The 24093-nt window shown below is 41.6% G+C and overlaps 2 long non-coding RNA genes across 2 annotated transcripts; one reads left to right on the forward strand and one right to left on the reverse strand.

The window, feature by feature from the left end:
• The first annotated feature begins 6844 nt into the window (after nucleotides 1-6844).
• LOC113959941 lies at nucleotides 6845-14722 on the forward strand. Its single transcript, XR_003531952.1, has 3 exons — nucleotides 6845-7079; nucleotides 12408-12488; nucleotides 13750-14722. It is a non-coding gene; the product is annotated as an uncharacterized LOC113959941 (long non-coding RNA).
• LOC113959933 lies at nucleotides 9951-17683 on the reverse strand. Its single transcript, XR_003531950.1, has 3 exons — nucleotides 17569-17683; nucleotides 12895-12901; nucleotides 9951-9961 (listed from the first exon to the last, which is right to left on the reverse strand). It is a non-coding gene; the product is annotated as an uncharacterized LOC113959933 (long non-coding RNA).
• Nucleotides 17684-24093: the final 6410 nt, after the last annotated feature.

The raw sequence follows: 24093 nt of genomic DNA on the forward strand, positions 1-24093 counted from the left end.
ACAGAAATGTATTAAACTCTCACAAAAAAAAAAAAATCAAAACCCACGAAAAACAGAAAATGAAGACTCTTTATATTCTCTATGCAAAACTGCGTGATTCATTGAGGTTTCCAGTATTACCCTTAAAATACTGCATCAAGTAACAGTTGTACTCATAAAATGCAAGCAGAGCTTGTGCCTAAACCCCCCATTCTGCTAATGGTCAACGATTCATCATGAACTCTACTATTTTCTGATGCAGAATTGTACTCTAAAGATCAAACCAAACATTGGTTTAGAATGTGAAACATAAGTAACTCCAACATGTACTAAGGAGAGTTTTTTGCCTCACAACCCTTCATTTTCACTGCAATGAGATGGAGTTTTTAAATTGTATCATGATATGTATTGCATCACTCTGGAAGTGCCAGGGATGTTGCAATCTAGTCACAAGTGATGAGCATGGAACTCCTTTGGCCTCTAAGTCCATCACTGGTGTCTCTCTTGTACTCCTGCCTCAATTCTTCTGGTTTAGGAATTTGTCATGAGACAGTTAAGGACATCTTTGCATGAAACCCTACATGGATTTTGTCAGAGCAAAGAGTGTATAACTCATTATCACTTCATGGTCTTTGAAGCTGTGTGGGCTCTTTTGTCTCTCCCCCTGGCATTAGGATCTGCGGGAATTCCAGATAACACACTTATCTGTCTGCCCGCTTAACAACTTTTTATACCATTTTCTTTTTCTGAAGGATCGGCATTTTAACTTGGTAGGACATAGGGCTGGATTCTGCAAGAAGTGCATAAGCCAAAGGATATTAAAAAAAAAAAAACAAACAACCAAAACCCAAACAACAAGTGACACAACCTGACTTCAAAAGCAGTCTCTATATCATCCAAATCAGTCACAAGAACAAAGTTTCTGACATGGTGTACATTTACCTTTCTGTGGAAAAGTTATATATCCTTCTTGACCAAAGTCTTATCATTGCTAGGTTTCAAACTGTGAACTCAAATGTTTGCAAAGTTTTCTCATTCTGAATTCAAAAGAAATATAACATTACACAAATTTCAACTTCTACTCTGACAGTGCCTCCAGAAACATTTTTAGGATTAAATAGTACATGACAAACTAATCCCTGTCACCTGTCAGTGTAACACTATCTGTGAGTGACATGCTGCTGACTTCTTCCCCAGAGGGAACCAGTAGCCTATTTATTTAGAAGTCTGTTATATGGCTCAATCAATGACTCCTCTGTCTTGTTCCCTTGACTATTCACTAGTTCTAATTAGAAATAAAAGCCTGGAAGAGCAAACTGGCTCTGCTCAGTTAATATTGATTACAAAAAATTAAGACAATAATCAATAAAGACATAAAATCCTCTCATTTCTAGAGACCTAATGCCCTTCATTGCTCCTAAGGGCCACTGCTCTTTATAGCTGTTCAATAACCCACACTCAGAGACCTTTTTTTAATATGGTAAATTTTTAATATGCTATCACTTGTGGTAATTAAAGGTTGAAATAGCTGCAGTGATGAAAACCTTAGCATGCCTTGTGTGGCAAGGATAGCAAAGCAGCACCTGACAGCTTCTCCTGACTCAATGTATTGCAGCAAGGGTTTAGTCCAATGTCCAATGGGATCTCCTCCTGCTCACTGTGCACAGACTGACTGGGGAAGCAGCAGGGTCCCATGCCATGTCCTGTCTGGGACACTAGGCCATTTTAACCTACCATCTGCAATAACTCACATCAGGGCCCAGATTTGTTCGTGTCTGGCATTTGAGTGTTGCTGCCACTTTTGCCTCCCAATCAAGTTACTGTTCTCAGGTGAAAGTTTAACATAAATAAAAGTAGTAATCCAGGATCCTGACCCATACTGACAGTGTTTAATCTAAGTGTGAGAGAAGGGGTTTCCTTCTGTACATATTCAGGGAATTCAGAAAAAGTAGGAGTGGACTATTGAAGGCTAGGATGTGAGAGACAAGTGTCAAAAATACACAGCATGGGAGTGTCAATCTCTTAATTCAAGCATAATGTTCAGCCAGATTCATGTTATACTAAGAGTTTAGGAATTTAGGAGGGAAGAGGAAGTGCATCTGTGAGTATGTTCCTTGTAACTGAATTATCTAGCCAAAAATAATAATAATGATGATGTTGTTTTATCTTGAAAGCCTGGCTATCAGGAAAAGATTTCAACTCCAAGTATTCTGAAAATGGCGTATTTAGAACCAGGAGTGATGGAAGAATAGTTATCGTACATGAGTCTTTATTCATTACTGGATTAGAGTTTACTTAAATAAGAAAAATTAAAATTTTTGCATTTTAAGTAAGTGCTTTCTTAGCTTTTAATATTAGCCACTTAAAACATTAAAAAGTGGTGGTCAGGTGGACCATAGAGATGACCATAATCAACAAATGCCTATTGGTGTTGTAACATCTGGCTTTCAGGGCTGCTAACATATTTTTAAATAGTGCTTAATTAAAAATGTAAGACTCTTGTACTCTCATTGTAGACACTGCCCTTGACAGGAAATTATACCTGTTCAGACAGCAGGTAGAGCAAGGAATACATATGTGTTCTGGTGAGTGACTATAACAACAAAGAGGACAAAAAAAGCCTTAAGCCAGAAATGAGTTGTCTGGGCAACAAATTAGTCTGCTTTGGGTTTGAGGTCTTGCACAGAGAGCAATGCAGATGGAGATCCCCAGTCTTTGCACTAGGACCACTTTAGCTGGAGTATGGAGTCTAAAACCACAGAGCTGAAAGTTAGGAGATATAAGTTTACAAAAATGTAGGCCCAAACTAAAAATTCTTCTTCTTTCAACATAGAGAGAAATTACTTCCCAGTAACAAAATTATATAAATTTGGAGAGAGCATGTAAGTTGTAATAAGGTGCTCTAGCTCAATGCACTTTTGTTAGAAAAAAAAATTTCCACAGTATTTTCCATGTTGAATACTCCTTCACTGTAAGAAACCAGAAGAAGAGAGGGGACTAAACTACATCTGTTTATATGAGTATGACTTTAATTGCCTTACTACTAAATTTATGCAAAAGGTGAAGTATCTGCAGTTCAGGTAGTTTCAAGCAATCCTGAACTGTGCTTGTTAGATAGCTCAATGACATCATGAGAACACATACAAGGAAAACACATTTTCCCTTTTTTATTCTTCTGTAAAATACTCACCAAGTCCAAGGAGCACTCCAGGAACAGGAGGATTCAGGGGAAATGTGCTACTGCTTCTATCCTCTCTCCTCTGGGACAGGTGTGACTTAAGCTGCATACACCTGCATTCCCTGTTTGGCACCTTTGACAGATGCATTTGATGACCTACTGCTGGGAGAATCTTGGAGGCATCAAGGCAAAACTTCCCTCCTTTTTATACAAAGTGATCAGATGCCATAACATAGAGCATTTAGACAGCCATTACATATGGGGGCTCACAAAGGGAGACCATAAAAAAAATTATTAATCATGTTACAGTCCTTTAAAAAAACACCAAGCAGACCTGCTCATTTTCTTCAGCCATCAAAGAATCACTGTCTTTCACCCCCCCCAAAAGCTTTCTGATGGTAGTGGGAGCCTGGCTGGTTGCTCTGCTCTACATGGTGAAGTGGAAGGTTTCCTATGCCTTTCAGGGTGTGCCTGTGGAGGTCCTGGTAGCAGATGAGAACTAAAGGAATACTTCCAGATATTCAAGAGCCCTCCCTAGTGCCAAGGTCTTCAGGGCATCAACTCCTTCAGTGTGCATGGGAATTGTGGTGGACACATGCATGCCTGCCAACCAAGGGACAGGACAGCTTGTTAGCCACTATCACATCCTTCAGAAGCATCAACCCTCTCTGTCTGGGATAGGGAGGGAAAAAGGAGATGAAAGTGAGAGACCTGCGGGCAAGACTCGTGTTCCTGATTTGCTGCAGGGATCATGTAGCTGGTCCCAGTGCAGCCCACAGCAAAGGCTCTGCCTGAGGGGGCACCCAGCTGGCAGAATTATGCACGTTAAGAAAATTGTTATTTCAAATGACCGGTCTTCTGAGATGGTTTATGATGTCTGACTTCTGAACATTTACATGAAGAGACAAGGGAAGGGAAAGAAAAAAATGGGAAAACATTTTAATGTCAAGGCTTTTTTGACAACACAGATGAACATCAGCCCTTACTGAGCTCAGGATCAAAAAAACTGTTGGTTGCTTGAGTTTTCCTGCTGGAAAGACCAGAATTCTGTAGTGTGCAGGGAGCCTGCCCCCACCTGCTGGCTTGGCAGGAGATGGAACAACAACCACACAACAGTATAAATGCACTTCTGAAAAGGCTGTTAATTAAAAAAAGAAAAAAAAGGATTGTATATATCATCCACATGACACTGACACATTCGAATTTGTATTATATGACACATACTTGGAATATTTACATGACTGATAAGCATATTAATAAGCCAAGCTTTGACAGGAAAGTATATTTAAAGGCTTGGATTTCTTTGACATAGAGCTCTGTTCTGGAGATAATTAATGCTGCCTGCTATCCTCTTTCTCACAGTAGAATTTTTTCCCATACTAGAAAGATTATTCAGAGCTTTAAAAATCCTGTTCAGTTAAATGCAACAAGTAAAGGGTAACAGAGCACATGCCAAATAAGAGACAAAGAGAAAATAAAAACTGATTAATTTAAGGAATCATTTGAAGATCAACTCTGAATTTTGTTTTGATTCTGAAATAGCTGGTAATCAATATTGATTTTGATGACTACTTTTACTATTTTTCATAGAATCATAGAATCATAGAATCATAGAATCAGATGGGTTGGAAAGGACCTCTGAGATCATCAAGTCCAACCCTTGATCCACTACCAGCACAGTTGCTAGACCACGGCACTAAGTGCTATGTCCAGCCTCATCTTAAAAACCTCCAGGGACAGAGAATCCACCACTTCCCTGGGCAGCCCATTCCAATGGCTGATTACCCTCTCTGTAAAGAATTTCTTTCTAATATCTAACCTAAAGCTCCCCTGGCACAGCTTAAGGCCATGCCCTCTTGTCCTATTGCTGATTGCTTGGGAGAAGAGACCAACCCCTACCTGGCTACAACCTCCTCTCAGGTAGTTGTAGAGAGTGATGAGGTCTCCCCTGAGCCTTCTCTTCTTGAGGCTAAACAACCCCAGCTCCTTCAGCCTCTCCTCACAGGACTTGTGCTCGAGTCCCTTCACCAGCCTTGTTGCTCTTCTCTGGACCTGCTCCAGCACCTCAACATCTTTCCTGAACTGAGGGGCCCAGAACTGGACACAGTACTCCAGGTGTGGCCTCACCAGCACTGAGTACAGGGGCAGAATCACTTCATTGGTCCTGCTGGCCACACCTTTCCTGATACAGGCCAGGATGCCATTGGCCTTCTTGGCCACCTGGGCACACTGCTGGCTCATGTTCAGCCTCCTGTCAATCAGCACTCCCATGTCCCTTTCTGCCTGGCTGCTCTCCAGCCACTCTGTGCCCAGCCTGTAGCACTGCATGGGGTTGTTGTGGCCAAAGTGCAGGACCTGGCACTTGGCCTTGTTGAACCTCATCCTGTTGGAATCAGCCCAACTCTCCAGCCTGTCCAGGTCCCTCTGCAGAGCCCTCCTGCCTTCCAGCAGGTCGACACTCCCTCCCAACTTGGTGTCATCTGTGAATTTGCTAATGATGGACTCAATCCCCTCATCTAAATCATCGATAAAGATATCAAACAGAACTGGGCCCAACACTGATCCCTGGGGGACACCACTGGTGACCGACCGCCAGCTGGATGCAGCCCTGTTCACCAGCACTCTCTGGGCCCAGCCCTCCAGCCAGTTCCTGACTCAGCACAGGGTGCCCCTGTCCAAGCCATGGGCTGCAATTTTTCAGGAGTATATTATGGGAGACAGTGTCAAAGGCTTTGCTGAAGTCCAGATAGACTACATCCACAGCCTTCCCCTCATCCACCAGGTGGGTCACCTGATCATAAAAGGAGATCAGGTTGGTCAGGCAGGACCTGCCCTTCCTAAACCCGTGCTGGCTGGGTCTGATCCTTTGTCCATCCTGTAGGTGCTGTGTGATTGCACCCAGGATGATCTGCTCCATAACCTTGCCAGGCACTGAGGTCAGACTGACAGGCCTGAGTCCTGAGTCCTCCTTCCGACCCTTTTTGTGGATTGGTGTGACATTTGCCAACTTCCAATCATCTGGGACCTCCCCAGTGAGCCAGGACTGTTGGTAAATGATGGAGAGGGGCTTGGCAAGCTCTTCCGCCAGCTCCCTCATCACCCTTGGGTGGATCCCATCTGGTCCCATAGACTTGTGGGGATCCAAGTGGCTCAGCAGGTCGTTGATTGTTTCCTCCTTGATTACGGGGGGACTATTCAGCTTCATATTCCTATCCACATGCTCCAGAAGCCAGCTGTCCTCAGAGAGACCTGTCCCACCGTTGAAGACTATGAACTGTATCCAATGTTCACCTCTGAATAGGAATGAGCAAACCAGCTTGGAAGTAGATATGTTTGCTGCTCCAATCATTCTTTGGATCCTTACTCATTTAGAGGATGAAACCCAGACTACATCCAGCCTGAGTTTGAACTTCAGCATCCATGGGAGCTTCTGGTTTAGTCTCCATATAAACTAGATCCACACCTCTTCTTACATGGTAGCCTTTTCACTCAGTGTGCTGTGCTATGGGTCCTCTGTCTGTAATCTGTAGGGTGTGACAAGTGTAAATATGTCTTTAGAGACTGAGACCAGATAGTTCCATTGTTTCTTCCACAGTAGTGATGGAGGCATCCCACCTTCACAGTGATTTTTCTCTATTGTAGTGTTATGCATGTGTCAAAGACAGAAGAGTTCAAATATCTGATTCCATCATTACTTTTGCAAGGCAATCACTCAAAAATTATTGTCATAGACTTTCTGGTTTGTTTCCTGCAGTGCAGACTGGAAGGGCCTGCTCTGGGTTTTTTCTACAAACCCCAAAGAGATTGTGAGAGAAGATAAGTGTATGTCAGGAGTATTTCTGCAGGTCCAGTTGGGAGTAGGTGTCACCAGCAGAAAGTCTGTTGCAGAAATCACCAGCAAGCTGGGAAATCCAGTGGGAAGGTAAAAAGAGATGTTCTTTCTTAGTAACTTTAAATCAAATTGACCTAATATATTTTGAATTTTTACAAGCAGGAGCACCAGTTTAATTTGTTAGCAATACTGTTAAAACACAGAGTTAGTACTTATTAAATCATCCATCTCTTTATGGTAGTACATCATCATGTGTAATGGAGCAGTATCCTTTAGTCTGCCAAAACAGAGATTATATTAATCTATAATAAACTGACAGGGAGATATGTTTGGAGTTTTTTCATCAGATTTGATTCTCCATACTTCAGAAACTTTACTTGGAATTTGAACATGCATAATGCCTTCCTTATTACAAGGTGTAGCCATTTTTTTTTTTTTTTTTTTTGAAAACCAAGAGCCACCAGTATTTTTCCACATCTGAGGTGTCTCAGAACAATTAGGGCTGGAAGGCATTGCAGAAGGTCTTTGGTCCAACCTCTCTGAGCAACCTACACCCCTGCATGACTGTTCTCATGGTGAAAACTATTTTCAGCATATGCCCATTTTCTCTCAAGCTCTTGCCATACACCACTGGGAGTAGCCTGGATCCCTCCTCTCACCCAGTGTCCATAGGTGCTGAGAGGGCTGCTGTTAGGTCCCCCTCAAAAGCCATCTCTTCCTCAAGCTTAACCAGCCCCATCCCTAACCTTATCCACAAAGCACAGGTTCTGCAAACCCAACCACTTGGGGTCCTCCCCTCTAAACTTTGTCCAGTTAGACAACTTATTGATGTCTTTCTTGTCATCACAGGTCCAAAACTAGACACTGCGTCTTGAAATGATTCAGTTAGTGCTGAGTAGAGAGAGAGCTAATCCCTTTTCTTAGCCTCCTTTCCTGCTGGGACACACTGCTGACTTGTGATGAGCTCACTGGTCTTACTCATAGAGCTGCTCCCCAGCCAGTCTACATAGCCTATGCTATTGCCAAGGGCTCTTCCTTTCCAGGTATGGGACTTTGCATTTGTCTTTGATTAATTTCCTAAGGTTCCTGTCAGTCCCTTCCTCCTGCCTGTCTAAACTGTCTAAACTCAGTCCTTGAGTGGCTGCCCTCCCCCTGTGGGTATTGATGGTGCCCCCAGTCTGAGTTCATCTGATGAGTCACCTATTCCAGGTGATAAAGCTGTTAAACAGGACAGCTTCCAAGGAAGTACTTCTGCAGTTTTCCTCATGTAACTTGCCTATAGTTAAGGAGCAACCCATTCCCTGCTACCATTTGAGCACAATCGTTAAACTCTTTTTTACTCAGTTGTCTGCCCATCCAGTTATTCAAAGCTAACTTGGATGCAAGGAGACAGAGTTGAAAGTCTTGCCGAAATCAATGTAAATTACATGCAGTGCTATCACAGAATCATATAATAATTAAGACTGGAGAAGACCTTCAAGATCATCAAGTTCAACCTTTGACCAAACACCACCATGCTCTTGCCTCATCTGCAAAGAAATTGGACTACTCAGGCATGACTTATCATTGGTAAATCCGTGATGGTTTTTCAGTCATCTTCTGCTACATGTGCCTGAAATGTGTTCCAAAACCAAATAAGTTTACAATATAACAAGCAACTCTTCCTCCACAAGAATTAAATGTCTCTTTGTCTTTTCAATAAAGCCTTCTAGGAATCCACCCTGTCCATCAGGTGCTATTGGGAAGCCCTATTAGCATCTCCAGGAACATTCCTATCCTTGAGGTAAATCTTCCAGCTTAGCGTTTTGGTTGCAACTTTTGTGATGCTTTAAACCTCATTGCTCAGATTGTCTCCCAGCTGTGCAAGAAATTCATACTCTTACATGCCTTCAGCATTTCTACAAAATCCAAATCAAGGTCATGCCAGGAACGGCTATGGTAATTTTTTCTTTTGAGGGGAGCCAAGGTGCAGGATAGCAGGTGGAGGCTGGTGCAGTTAGTTCTTGCTCCAGCATATGTCAGGAATAAGGTTAATCAAGTTGGGTGCCAGGACGTGTACTCACCCTTTGGACACTTTGGAGTCCACCAATATAGATGTAGGTCCTGTAAAGCCAAGTAGCTGAGAAAAGTCTGTGTTTGTGCCTGAGTAGAAGAGATATTTCAGAACAATGCTACACTCCAATGGAACAACAGGTCCACTTCTGGAGAGATATCAAATCCATGCACAAGGCATATACTGTGTCTTTCTTTGGGACTGACACTATAATGTTGGTAGACCCAAGCGTCACATATTGTTAGCTAGTCTTTTTCAGGTGAGAAGGTGGGGTGTTTTGATAAATTAAATAAAAAAGATTAAATCTGACCTGGCCCAGTTGCAGGGGTTAACAGTCTTGGCAAAACACATAGCAAGCAGTGGTGGCATAAATGATAGAAGATAGAAGAACTGTAGGCTTAAATAACTTCTGAAGTACGTCACTTAATGCACCAGCGGCATGAACCGTAACTTCAGCAGAAGGGAAGAGCACCATCTATTGAATATCAAAGAAAGTTGTCACTTTTCTTATGCTTTCATTGAAACATTAAGGTTGAAAAAGATCTCTAAGATCATTGAGTCCAACCACTAACCCAGCACTGTCAAGTCCCCCACTAAACCATGTCCTCAAGTGCCCCATTTACACTTTTAAGTATCTCCAGGGATGGTGACTCAACCACCTTCCTGGGCAGCCTGTCCCAACGCTTGACAACCCTTTCAGTGAAGACATTTTTCCTTATATCAAATCTAAACCTCCTCTGGTACTTGAGGCCCATTTCCTCTTGTCCTATCACTTGTTACCTGGGAGAATAGACTGACATCCACCTTGTTACAACCTCCTTTCAGGTAGTTGTAGAGACCAGTAAAGCTCTCATCTGAGCCTCCTTTTCCCCAGGCTAAACAACCTCAGTTCCCTCAGCTGCTCCTCATCAGACTTGTGCTCCAGACCCTTCACCAGCTCCACTGCCCTTCTCTGGATATGCTTCAGCACCTCAATGTCCTTCTTGTAGTGAGGGGCCCAAAACTGAACACCTTCAGTAGAGGTTGCTCATTCACAGACAAACCAGCAGATACTGGCAACTGTATAGGTCACTGGGAAGTTACCTAACCTGTATTAACAATTGGCTGGATCATACGAAGGAGACAAAAGGATTACATCCCTCTCAAACCTTTAAGACCTTTCTAGAACTCTGAAATTCACAATAGCCATAATATCTGAATCCTTTCTTCACCCTGCTGTCTATTAGTTACATGTTTATCTAGCGAAGTTAACTCATTAAACTGTAAAAATATTTTAAAATTAAAAAAAAAAAAAGCAAAACAGGATTAGTTAAAGATTAATCAATTTTATTATTAATGCAATGGATTATGAGCCAGCTGGGAAATCACTTATTTGGGTTGACCTTCTTTCCTACTATTGTAATAATGCACTCTTCCACCCATCTCCAGTGCTTTTCTCTCCACTTATATATGCTCTTAGAATAAAATAAGCCTCAGATTTATATTTCTAGAATTTTTTGGTCATGACTTTATTATTTCTTAGTTTGGCTTTTTAAAGCACTTGCTAAATTTGCTTGTAGTATGAAGCTACAGTAATCCACCATCCTCCTACACTGCAGTCTGTTCTATCCTACACCACATAAAGACTGTTGCTGTCACGGGGTGAGAACTGTGCATTGAAGCACCTAAAATAGATTCAAAAGGAAAAGAAGGGCTACAAAGAAAAACGGGAAGACATTCTGAGTGCTCGGTTCTGTGCTCAGGACAAAACTGCGTTTTCACATCTCCATATCTTCTGAAAAAATTACCCCTTTGCAAGGAAACTCAAGATAATCTCACTGTTTTGATTCATTTTCTGAAAGATATAACCTTAAAAATTCACTTCTGAATTCTGGCCAGCTCAACAAGCACAGCTTTATCAGCTCTGTAAAAAACAAATAACAGGTCTTGAACCAGAGATGCAGCCATTTTATTTAAAAAATCTGGCCTGCACGTATTACTTGCACAGTGGGAAGTACCGATCTCCATAACACAACCATTGCCAGAGACAGCATAATCACATCAAAAGCCCCATCTCCAGGCTTTCTTAGCTGCTGGTACTTCACTAAACATTTTAGCAAAATTACATTGTGACATCTAATTCACTCATGCCATGACCCAAATGAAAACAATACATGACATGATAACATTATTTTTCTTCTTTTACTTGGAAGTAATTTTAAAATTATAATAAAGGATTCCCAAATAGATGAGTTGGTTAGCTTTGGAAATATCAAACACACCAGGAACAAACAGTAGGATCATATCAAAGTTCTATCTTTCAGGAATACAACTCATGCAATTTTTTAAAAAGTACAGAGACATATCAGGTTAAGTTTTATAGGCAAACAAGCAGGAAAGCCTGATCAGCTTGTCAGTTCAAGGATGATAGTGAACAAATTTCCCATTTCACAAAGAGATTGTCACAAAATCATAGCACAAGTCTGACCAGAGGTCAGAAGAAACTTCAAACAATGAAAATTAAAAACAAACAAACAAACAACTCCCCCCCAAAAAAAAAAAAAAAAAACAACAAACAAAACCAAAAAAAACCCCAACACCCTAACATTATCAGTAGTTCTGGGGTTTTTTTTAACAAAATATTCCAATTTTCATTTGTCTAATAAGATACAACATTTTAAAAACTATACCAAACCCCCATTTTGAAAGGAAAAAAAATTCATGGTGAATAATTTTTATTCTTTCAGTTGAAATGAATGCAGTGCAAAATTCTTTTGAGAAAATGTTGACTGAGAAGCAGTCTCTGACAGAGAGGCAACTTTCTTCTGAGCCATCTTACTGCAATTGCCTGTGATTTCCCTGCCAATGCGCTGCTGGGTACTATGTGTTTCTCACACACAGCCATTCTACTGTCAAGATGACAACAAATGTGGGATGATTATTAGGGAAAGTCCTTGTGTGGACAAACTCTCTGTAGTGATACACAAACCCTACTCTTACTTACAAACTGCTACCGGTGGCTCTACTGTCACATTTTTCTCTGGATTGGATTGGCAAAATCTCTACAGCATGGCACATTATCTGCGGGATCTCTGGATACAGTAAACTCCTACAGCTGTAGGTGCCTTTGTGCACTGGTACCATCTGGTGTCTCTGGCTCTCAGCTTAGCACATACCATTTTGTTTTTGAAAGATTGAAGTATCAGATCATGCCTCAGCTCCTAGGAGGAAAATTGACTGATCATTATGGGTTGTGATCTGCAGAAGGTCATGATGCAAATGTAGACACCGCTCCTGATGTGGCCTTCTGTAAAACTGATGAACTGCATTAAGACCAGAAGTTCTCCACAGAAATATTTAACGTGACAGTTTGGGGTTTTTTTCAGTAACAACATGTGGAGGTTGAAGAATGTATAACCTATGCTTTGCAACCTATGATGCTGGAAGAGCATTGTGTTCTTCCTTTGGTAGGCCTCTGAGTCAATTTGCATTTAACCATTTCCTTAGCCATGCTGAACTCCTCTTGGTATTGCTGATGAAGCTCATAGCTAGAAATGACACCCAGCTCCCAGTATGGGACTTGTCAAGTAGTTCCACTTCAGAGAAGGTAATGGCCCAAGGCCATGATGGTTTCACTCAGAGGATGGGAACAAATACTTACGATATTCTGGTTTCCACAATATGGGAAAGGAGAGTGATTAACTTTGTCCTTTTGTAGCTGACCTTTTTGTGTTGGTATCTGCACAAAATTTCTTCATTTGTGGGAAGCTGTGGCGGCTCTCCAGGGAACACTGCCCTGGCACCCAATCACCTCTGAGGCCCCCAGCCTCTCAGGGGGGGCCAATTTCAAACCATGACAGAAGCTAAGCAGACCTCTTCCCTGAAAAATCAGTTACTTTATAGTCTTCCAGATACTTGAAAGGTGCGCACATGCTCTCCACCCTCACAGGAAACTTTGGGTGAGTAGAACTCCTAACTCTGTGATTGGATAGAGGTAGCAACTCCAGTGCGAGGAGAGTGAAAACACAGTGGTGTACAAGAGGAGAATAGAAAAGAACTCTACAAATTTGAGGTACTTTTTAGAAGAACAAAGCCAAGTGCACTTTAACAAGTGAAAAATTATGCACAATGAAGCAACTGCCCAAGTACAGAGTAGGGGACATTGGTTAGAGGATGCCCTGCAGAAAACACAACATCCTAGACTTGATCACAGTCTGAGAGCAAGTTAAAAATAGCCAACATCCTTAGGAGGGAAAAATGGAACATCATCTCAGAATGTAAAGAATGGGGTATCTATTATAGTATAGTAATACATAATTCCTTTGGTTTCCTCAGTACTGGGGAGACCCAACTGCAGAACCAAGTCCAATTTTGGTACTTCAGGAAAGAAACTGAGCAATGGGAGAAGGTCGGCTGAAGAGCAACAGGAATTATCAGTGGTCTAGAAAGCACAACCCACAAAAAAAGTTGAAAGGAACATAAATTGTTTGTCCTAGATAATAAAAGAAGCAGAAAAGATATGACACAAGTCTTCATGTACTTCAAAAGAGAAAATTTTAGAAGAAAGGCAATTATTTGCTCACAACATTTACTGCAAAGAAGACAAGAGCAAATTGTCTCCAGGAGACAAAAGATCAACATTAAAACATCAAAGGAGGAATGTGAAGCTCTGAAATTGATATGGTAATATTCCTCATTCATATCTATACTGTATGTTCTTATTTACAGGCACAGAAGGTCTCTGTTGAAAATTTTCCGCAAGATTACTTCCCATCCGTTCCACTGACAGGTGCACTGAGAGATTGATCATAAAGCTAAATCAAATGGTCATCTGATTCTGAGGAGTTAGTGCTGCCCTTCAATATATTACTAGGTGAAAATGCACCACAGCAAAAAAATTCTTACAGGAAGATGCTCTCCTTACTGTTCATTGCCACCACGCTGATTTTGTTAAATGTGCATTCACAGACTAGGCAGACACAGACACATGTGGCACATAACTGCTAATGCTGTCACAGTTCTTAAAGGTGATTGCCAAGAACAATTCATTGAAGTGGGTAATTTGCTTACTGTGTAAAGAAAATTAGCACCTTTGAAGCCAAAGTCTGGAAAAAGAAGAAAATGCCTTCACTATTATATATTTTTGTGAAACAAGTAGCAATTAATCTATGTGGGCAGAAGTGTACACTGGGTCAGAATAGGCCTAGTAAGAGGATCTATGACCCTCTATTATCACTGAGAGGGTAGTAATTGATAGGTACAAGAGATACTTTGCTTTAGCATCCTCCCCTTGTGATGTGGTCAGCTTAGCTGCAGCTGCAGATGCTTTTTTTGTGATTAAACTGTGATTTGAAAAATTAAGGAGCCTTCTTTCCTTAGTTACGAGTGACCTGAAATAAAACAAATGTGGTAGAACCAGCATGGATGTTACAAGATGTTATTCTGCAAGATCACTCAGCAGGCAACCCCTTACTCAAGTGACTCATGGTCCTGGGGACTATAGGGGGGAACAAACCTCCATCCTGGGCTCTGCACTGAACTCACAGAATCGGTCTGAGCTAGAAAGCGAAGATCTTTCCAAGAGTGATCAGCCTTGACCAAAGTTCTTTTTTTGGAGAAAGAACTGAGCCATGCCAGCTGGTGTCTCAGGAGTCTGCACACACCAAAACACACATGCTTCAGCAGCAGAAGTCAGTGAAGGATACCCAGCTTACTCAGAGTCTTTTGGAGCCTGACTTACTTATGCACCTTATAAAGCAAGACCTTGGTTTTTTGTGTGAAACCCGTCGCCACTAGCTGTTCACCAGAAATAATTTTGGAAGTACAGATTCTAGAAACCTAGTTGGTCTGGGGAGGAAATAGCCCAGAGATCTTGCTCACTGTGATTTGCAGGCTGTGCTCTGATTTCAAAAGCCCTCCTCATGCACAAGCACTGAAGAAATAAGGCAACCCAAGCAAGTGCTGTTGAAGTGCTCAGCAAAGCCAGCAGGGCTGTACCACCAGCAGTGCTGGCACCTGGGGCCCATCCATGTCTCTCGTTCTGCAGAGCTTGCAAGTGGGATGAAGACATGACTTAATGAGGCAGCTGGGAGCTGAATCTAAAGTGATAACAGAATACACAGGGGTGATAACACACTAGTGATCCCAGAAGACTATGTTTTTCTTGCACGGAAGAAAAAAATATTCTTTGTGAAGAAATTATCCTTAAATACTGTATTGTGTTTTGGGAAGTATGTGAAAGATATAGGTCATTAGAAGGGTATAAAGTGAAAAGGGGATAGCAGTCAACTGGCAAAGAATTGTGGCTTCTTCATTAATAACTCCCAGCAGTATTGCAAAGCAGGAACAGCGGGCTGTGTTCAGCCAGGAAGTCCATCCTTAGAAGAAACTTCTGTTCTCTTCATATGTTATTTGTAAGTACTGTGTGAAGCTTGAACCTTAACAATTTTTTATGACATACAATTTGCAGACATACCACTGTGTTTTTCTGTACGTGAGAAAAGAGAAATTTCAGAATGAGACATACATGTTGGCTGAAATATATATTATATCAAATAACGCTTAACTGTTAATTTATACCTTTACCAAGGAGCAAAGTATGAGATGACATTGCTCTGCAGCACCATATGGTATCTAGTGTCCATCCATATTGGAAAAGAGAGGAAAAATAATAGTCTTGGAGAACAGGATGCTTTTCACAGAACAAGTGCTACGGCTGTTCCTTTTAATAATAGGAGCAGGAAAGCTGAGGCCCTAAAAACACTCTAGACACAGTAGCACTGAGAATAGTTGCAGAGTCTAGTTAGTCTGCTCACAAACTCAGACACTTAAACATCAGATTGCTTTTCAAAATAAAATGACACACTTCAATGTTTTATCTTTCAGTAAAACTCTGCCTTTAAAGAAGGAGATACTTTGATCTTTAATTCGTCCCCATTGATATGGCTGGAATGTGTCCATATGGCTGATGTAGTTGCTAGGCTACTCTTTAAAATTTTTGATCCATCATGAAGACTGGGAAAAGTGCCTGAAGACTGGAGGAAAGTAAAGGACAATCTTCACTTGAAGAAGGGCAAGACAACTACAGGCTGGTCAACCTCACTTTGATCCCAGGAAATGAGAAGGAGTAGCTGATTCTGGAAACTATTTCCAGGCATATTAAAAACAAGAAAATCATCATGAATAGTAAGCATGGATTCATCAAGAGTGAAGTCATTCTAGACCAACTTGATAAATTTCTATAATGAGATGACTGGCCTGGTAGATGAAAGGAGAGCAGAGGTTATTTTCTACCTGGACTTCGGTAGGACTTTTGGCACTGTCTCCAGAAAATCCTCATAGAGAAGCTGTTGATATATGGGTTGCACGAACAGACAGTGAAGTGGATTCAAAACTGACTTAACAGTCAGGCACAGAGAGTGGTGATCAGACATAAAATCAGCTTGGTAGCCACTAACTAGCAAGTTTGCTGATGGTACCAAACTGGGAGGAGTGGCTAATATGCTGGCAGGTCATGCTGCCATCCAGAAGGACCTCAACAGGCTGGAGAGATGGGCTGACAAGAACCTCATGAAGTTCAAGAAGGAATAGTGCAAAGTTCTGCACTTGGGGACTAGGACATGCTAAAGGCTGAGCAGCTGGAAAGCAGCTTGGCAGAAAAGGATCTGGGGGTCCTAGTGGATGACAAGTTGAACAGGAGCCAGCAGTGTGCCCTTGGGCAAAGAAGGCCAGTTGTGTCCTGGGCTGCATTAGGAGGAGTGTTACCAGGAGGCTGAGGGAGGTGATCCTTTCCCTCTACGTGGCACTTGTGAGGCCACACCTGGCATTCAGTTCTGGGTTCCCTAGTACAAGAGAGACATGGACATACTGGAGGCAGTCCAGTAAAGGGCCATAAAGATGATTAAGGGACTGGAGTACATCTACTGCAAGTAAAGGCTGAAAGGCCTGGGACTGCTCAGTTTGGAGAAGTCTCAGGCGGATCTTATCAATGTGCACGAATACCTGAAAGAAAAATGCAAAGAGGATGGAGCCAGGTGCTTTTCAGTGATGCCCAGTGACAGGAGGGAAGGCAATGGGCATAAACTGAAATGCAGGAGATTTTGTCTGAACATTAAGAAGCACTTTTTTACTAAAATACCTTTTTTATAAGTACTTTCTTGTAAAATTGAAATAATGTATTGAATTATGTATTTCAAAATGAGATTGTGTACAACTGAAGTTGATAGCTCAGTTACACAGGAACCTGTTTTCTGTTTTCTAATGCAGTGACTACAGTGTATTGCAGTTCTATCCTTGATTATTCATGAAACAAATTATTATGTGTGTCCTAGTTACAGGGGCTGGGACCAGTTTATTGCTATGTGGGTATAGCCAAAACTGTGTATTCTATACCGTCTATGTAATTTCTGATGGACTGTTAATGAATGTGGTGCCTTAAGCCCCTATTAGTTTTTTATTTTTCTAATTTTTGTAAGTTTTATAAGTAGTAGAAGTAGACTTTAAAAGCAGCATCCCTCATTCCCTTTCCCTGTAGTACAAGTAGTTTACACATTCCTTAACCCTCTTACCCCATTCTATGCTCCCCATATCAAATCTACCTCTGAATTCAGTGGCAACGTTTAGTCTTTTGTCAAGGCAAGGCCTATACTGTTTAGAGAACACTCATATCTAGGCCTGAACAACAGAACAAAGTCAAGAACTAGGTGACTGTGTACTTTTTGTGCTCTGAGGATGATGAGACTGATGAAGAGGTGGTCCTGAAATACACCCCAGACCCAATTCTCAGGGGGTGGACCCAAGTCGGACCAGAGCAAAGGCTACAGGGTGGACAAACTTGGGATTGGACGGATGGTATTATAAAATGTAACATCTCAAGCACAGCCGGCGGGTGTCTTGTAACATCTCTTGCCTTGGCACAATTAAACGCTTTCTTTATCTCACCCCTAATTAACTGCTCCTGAGTTATTTTTTAGCATCAGAATTCCATGGCATCAAATGGATTGTTTGCAGCAGCTACCCAGGGCACACCTGACACCTCAGGCTACAAGCTGAGTGTTAAAATCCTGTGAGGCAGAGGAGTGTTTCTTTGTCTTCACACCAATGACTTAGCTGTGATAACTCCCCTCCAGAAAGACCTTAACACCTTCACACCCAGCCTGAGGGGTCATCTCTGCTAATGGGTCACTATGGACTGGTATAATAGGCAGCTGCAACATTCAAAGATTCCAAAACTCTCCCATGACTCATAGAGTTAAATCACCTATTGTGAAACTCCTTGTTCTGGGGGAGGTACTGGGCATTCCCACCTGAACTTGAGCATATATAAACTTCAGGTTTTGAGACTTCTGGTATCACTCAGTGGATCGAGAAGAGGACCAGAACTTCAAGAGGACTGTGACTGAAACTTTTGACAGGACTGCGACTGCCACTTTTGACAGGACTGCAATCATCACCCAGACCAACAGGTTTTCCTTTTCTTTTACTTTGCACTCAGTGGGGCCACATGGTGCTCAGCACAGGGGCTAAGGAACACCATTCTGTTCTTGTCCCAGGGTGCTGGGTTATATATCTGTTTGTTGGGGGTAAAAAAACATTTTCTCTTTATCATTTATTGTAATCTTTTTTAGTAAATCGTAACTCTGACTTGTAATCTCTCTTGAGTTGGGTTAATTTTTCCCACTGCTTTACTTCTAAACCAGCACATATGTGTGAGCTGGGTGGTATTATTCAATGTAGAATACTTACTTTAAAGTATTGATTTCTTCTTTTTGTGTTTGAGTGCAAAATTCAAACTTATTCTTAAGAAAAAGAAGTTGAAGGATTTGCTGCTTTAAATTTCCACTGACATCGGCAAATGTCTCTTGCACCTTCCAGAGTATGGCCTTTAGCAGGTCTTCCCTTTCCTTTCTACCAATCCTTCTACTAAGGTGTTGAATCCGAACATATGGGTGCAAAAATCCATTGCAGAACAAGTTTTGAACACCAGTTATTTTACACAAACCATTAACAGATATGGGTGATTGAATAACAATTTTCACCCAGCAGCAGAAGCATCAGAGCTGCAAGAGAACTTGTGACCTCTGAACAAGCCTCCACAGTTATGTCACCACCAAATGATTAGCCAAACATATCCCCCTTTCTTCCATATCAGGACCATTACATCCTGATGGAATAATGACCATAATTGTAATAGCAGCTGTGACAATTATGGAAAATGGAGGTCACATTGCATCATTATCAATTCCACTGCAGTGGCTGTACTCTCAGTCGTTTCCCTTCATGTCCGAAGCTGAGCATGACCCAATGAATAATTATAGCTTTACTACTGTCCTCTATGCAGTGAAATGATTTAAATTGAAATCCCTGTGATCATTGTTTCATTTCAGGCTTTTGACCAAATGCCATCTGAAAGGTCTAGGCAAAAATCCTGGCTACTAGAGGTAGCACTTGGATGAAGCAAAATGTCATTGTATATTTGCAGAAGTTCATTCAGATTGTCAGCTAACTACATTTTTAATAATGTCCTCAGAGCACTTGGAGTCAAGTTGCTTTTTGAAAACTCCCTCTGCCATTCAATTAAATGAATTTTGTATCTTGGAAATGAGTCAGATTTCTACTTATCTGGAAATAATGTGGCAGAGGTCAACATACTTGAATTAATGTATGAAGTTTCCACTTATTGACTCTGACCTCTAAAGCTCTTTTCAGTTCCTTTTGGTGCACCTGCCCAGTCAAATTATTTTCAGTCACTGGGTTTTTGTCCAAGTATCAGCCTGGCTGGATCTGGGCTGCCCCTGCAGGTATCTCCGTGGGCTTCTGAGGAGGCTCAAGCCACCCATTTTTTCACAGCAGCACAGATTAATGCAAAACATGTGCCTTTGGCTTATCTAGTCCGTTGTAAGAGCTTTTCAACCCCACTCTTTACCTCCAAGATTTCTGCTGAGAAATACACATTTCTTCTCTTCCGTTCTCAGTGATCATATTTTTTGGGGAACACAATTCTGGAAAAGAAGCTCAGATCTCCATGCTGTGCAGCCCATATAAAATAGAATTGTTGTTGGGGGAAAGAAATATTTGTGGCCAGAACCCATTTTGAACTGCAAATCTAAATGGATGTATTCTCAGCCAAAAAGCTCTGGACCTGGAAACTCTGGGAAACCTTGAGGACTGCAGGCTTTTTAAATTAATTAGACATTTAGACACTTACTACTAGTACTTCAACTAAATCCCTCTGGTCTTGACTTCTCTCTCTCTTACCACTACACAGTTTGCCCATCAAAATGTAAGACCTGATGATGGCATCATCACTCTGTTCACACAACCAGACATGCAGAATTACTTGTATCACATCTGGGAACTGTGCTTCTGGATAGGACAAAAAAAACACCAATGAACTCTGCAAGGTGACAGATAATGCCACACAAAGAAAGAAATAGGCTCCTGATGGTTTCTTGGAAAATGATAAAAGGATTAAAATGAAGAAAGGAGTGATATGGAGATAACACAGCCTTTTTTCATGATCATCCGAGCTGCCGGGAACTCGGGAAGTGGACCCTTAGGCCTATTTCATCTGTCTATCACCCCAGAATTAATTTATTGATTACTGCCACTCAAAAACTGCCTAAAGAAAAAGGTATAAAAAGAGATTTGACATAAGCAAAAAACTGAGGGGAAATTCCATCAACGCTGCAGAGGTAACCGACAGGCTACCCTTTCTCCCTCCACCTTCTTGGGACACTTTGGGCTGAGCAATTGCTTTTTGTACACATACACTAATTTTACTTTTGCTCTGTAGTACTTTAAGATCTTTACTTATTCTTTGTTAGTTCTTTTGGCTTTAGAGTTTTTGTTTATGTTTTGTGGTAGTAATATTCTTTGTAATCTGTTTTTGCTTTAGCATGTGTACCTATGCTTCGTATTATTATTATCACTACATAGTTTAGGTGTGCTTCTTTTGCAGTTAGACTCTATTCCAGACACAGTGAACCCCATAAATTGTCACAAATTTGGATTAATAAACGTGTTATTTCATGAACTATTAGAGTGAGTCCGTTTTTAGGTGCTGACAGTTTTGTTGATGGCGAAACAACTCCTAGGAAAAACCTGCTGAGGGGTTTTTCTACCGCTATTCGGTGTAGTCCTTATATAAATAGGTATCAAATGTCCTGTCCTCTCAGTGAGTCTGTTAAGTGAAGGGTCTCATTAGGTGAGACGTTAACAGACTGTTTTGGACATTAAAAGGCTTTGATCTCCTAGGTGACGCTGGTACCCAAAGAAAATAAACTAATGCAGGTTGGGCAGAAAATTCTTGTTTTCTTCCCCTTTTCATGTGACAAAGTCTCAGCAGATTGGAGCTCAAAAGCCCAGCTCATGCTAATGTGACTCCACACATCCCTCTCATTGCCTATAAGATGTCTGTGAGTGGTATCCTTGCTGCACTGAGAGTAGCCCAAAATCTCAACTGTACTTGAAGTAGATGCTGTCAGGAATCTTTCTGGTTTTGTACCTAGAAAACTACATACAAGAGTCAGAAAAGGTGTTGTAGAATCTGAGAAAGCTCACGGTGGTTGCAGTCAGTAATAGGGATAGGAGATGTTGCAGCTGATGCCAAGGGATGCAAACGCATTGTGTCTGGGCTGCAGAGTGGGGAAGACTAGCACTCTCACTTGAAGTATCATCACAGTTGTGTGCCATGTAGATATACCTGCAGCTGTTCTTGGAGCTGTCCCCAGGTTTTGGCCTTTTGGTAAAGTGGATCCCATGGGGAAAAGAGAGTAGCCAATAGCTGAGGAGGGGGAGAGAGGGGTGGGAATGAAATTGAAATGAAAATGAAAACCATCGTCCCACTGCTGGTTTTAAGCTGTGCAAATGAATTGAGCTTTAAGCTAGTAGTCCCCCCTGACCTTATCTATAGCAGAAATGTCTGTGTTGCAGATTGCAGTGCTCTGGCTGAACAACCACCGTTTCACAGACCTAAGGAGGAAAATAGGCTGAAATATTTAAAGGTAAATACACTGACATTTATTTGACATGTGGTCTTAGAGTTACTGACCAGTCAACATAAAGAGGCTTAAGAATCTTGGTAAATCTAACCAGAAAAGCAAAACAGGATGCTTGTCGGGCAATTGGATTGTCTAGGAGAAGCCTGGGTTTTCTTACCACAACATTGATTTATGTCTCTAACTTAGATCAGAAAAACACAGAATCATAAAATAACTTAGTTTGGAAGTAATTTATTCCTAATTTACACTCAAAGCAAGGCTATCTTCAAAATTAGAGTAGACTTCTCAGGGTTCCGTCCGTCTGAATTGCAATACCCCTAAGGATGCCTAGCCTCACAGGCACCTGTCCCAGGGCCTGACCAATCTTGCTATGATGCTTCTTTCTCCCTATGTTCAATCATAATTTTTCTTGCTGCATCTTGTGTTTGTTGTCTCCTGTCCTTTCAGTGTGCACCTCTAAGAAGAATATGGCTATGTGTTTCTAACACTATCCATAAGGTGGTTGGTTGAAGAACACGGTTACCTCCAAAGCTATCTGTTCTGGATGAACAAGCCCATCTCCCTCAGCCTCTCCTCCTATGTCACATACTTGTGTTTTCCAGTCCCAAACATTTCCTGGTGGTTCTCCTTTGGAGATCAGTATATTTACACCTATAGTAGGGGGGTCCAAAGCTGAACACAGTGCTCTGGATGCAGACTCAAAAATGCCAGGTAGATGTAAATGAATCATTTTTCTTTGCTTGCTCCTTAGGGTCTGGTTAATAATATCTTCACCTAAGTTTCAGAAGGAAACCTCACATGGAGGCAGAGTGCCCAGGTAAGTACAGACCCACAGTATGTGTCTCCTCCCAAGCTTTTCTCCTGGAGTGTTGGGGACCAAGGTGAGCAGTGGCCAGGCATCTCTCCTCTTCCTGTTAAGTCCCAGAGCCAGTAGTCATCGTGTTTGCTTCTCTTCATAAGAACTGGGAGCAGACCCAGGACACTCTGGACCAAAAGAAAAAGATGGTGGGAGGATGAAGTCCTGCATAAAGTTGCCATAACATTGTTGGTGCAATACTAATAATTTTGTGTGTTTGCACACAGGGGAAGGGTGAGACATCTGTAGAAATTCAGCTAGTCAAATGCTTGCTGAAAAAAACATGAAGGATATCTTCTCAATAATCTTCTTGTTACATTTTCATAAGAAAAACAGAGTAGGTAAAGAAATAATCCAGCTTAGCATTTATTCCTCTATTATTTCCAGGCATAAGAGGCATGTGACCTCCTGTGGAAACTTAGCTAAATCAGGTGGTCATCTACTGTTTGCATATTGCAGCTTCTGCTCTGAAGCTGAGCATGTCCTAAAAAGTTAAAAAATCAGCCCCTAAATGTAACTGAAAGCTGTGATGCCTTATGTGGAATTTAGCAGTAGGCATGACTGACATTCCTCCATACCTAGTTATCAGCTGATGCAATTCTTGAGAAGGTGAGTCAAGATAAGCTGTCTGTAAGATGCTGCCTCAACTCACCTGATGCTGTTACAGATCAAGCTCCTCCTCAGGTCCAGAGGAGGGCTTGCATCAGGGGCAAATATTCATCTCAGAGGGCCCTGGAGGTACAACTCCCTCAGTGAATTCATAATGCCACCAAGAGACTGGGTGGGCCTCAGTCCCCAAAGAGTACAAGCAAAGGGTAATGGATGGTGGAGGCCTTGAGAGACCTGAGAAATATTGTAGCAGAGGGCCCCAGGATGTAATTATAAATCAGTCAGACAAGTGCAGGTCATGGAAGGAATACAACCTTCAGAGTCTAATAGACCAAATTTTAGGTCACAACAAAGGAAAATAAAGAACATATATCAAGTGCATATGTGTGAAAGCATCCCTCTGTGGTGTGAGCTCAAAGGAAATAACACGAAGGTACTAAAAATGTGAGCAAAGGCAGAACACCAAGAGCAGTACAGCTGCAGTATAGTCATCCTTGCTAAGGACTCCACCTCTGATCAGTGCCACTACTCACCTGCAACAGGTCTTCCTCGCCTTCAGTAGAGTCAAGGCTGCTTTTTAAATTTCCACTCACCATGTTTTGTACT

The sequence above is a fragment of the Corapipo altera genome, unplaced genomic scaffold, assembly GCF_003945725.1.
Source record: "Corapipo altera isolate COAL_440 unplaced genomic scaffold, ASM394572v1 2b, whole genome shotgun sequence".
Lineage (NCBI taxonomy): Eukaryota > Metazoa > Chordata > Aves > Passeriformes > Pipridae > Corapipo > Corapipo altera.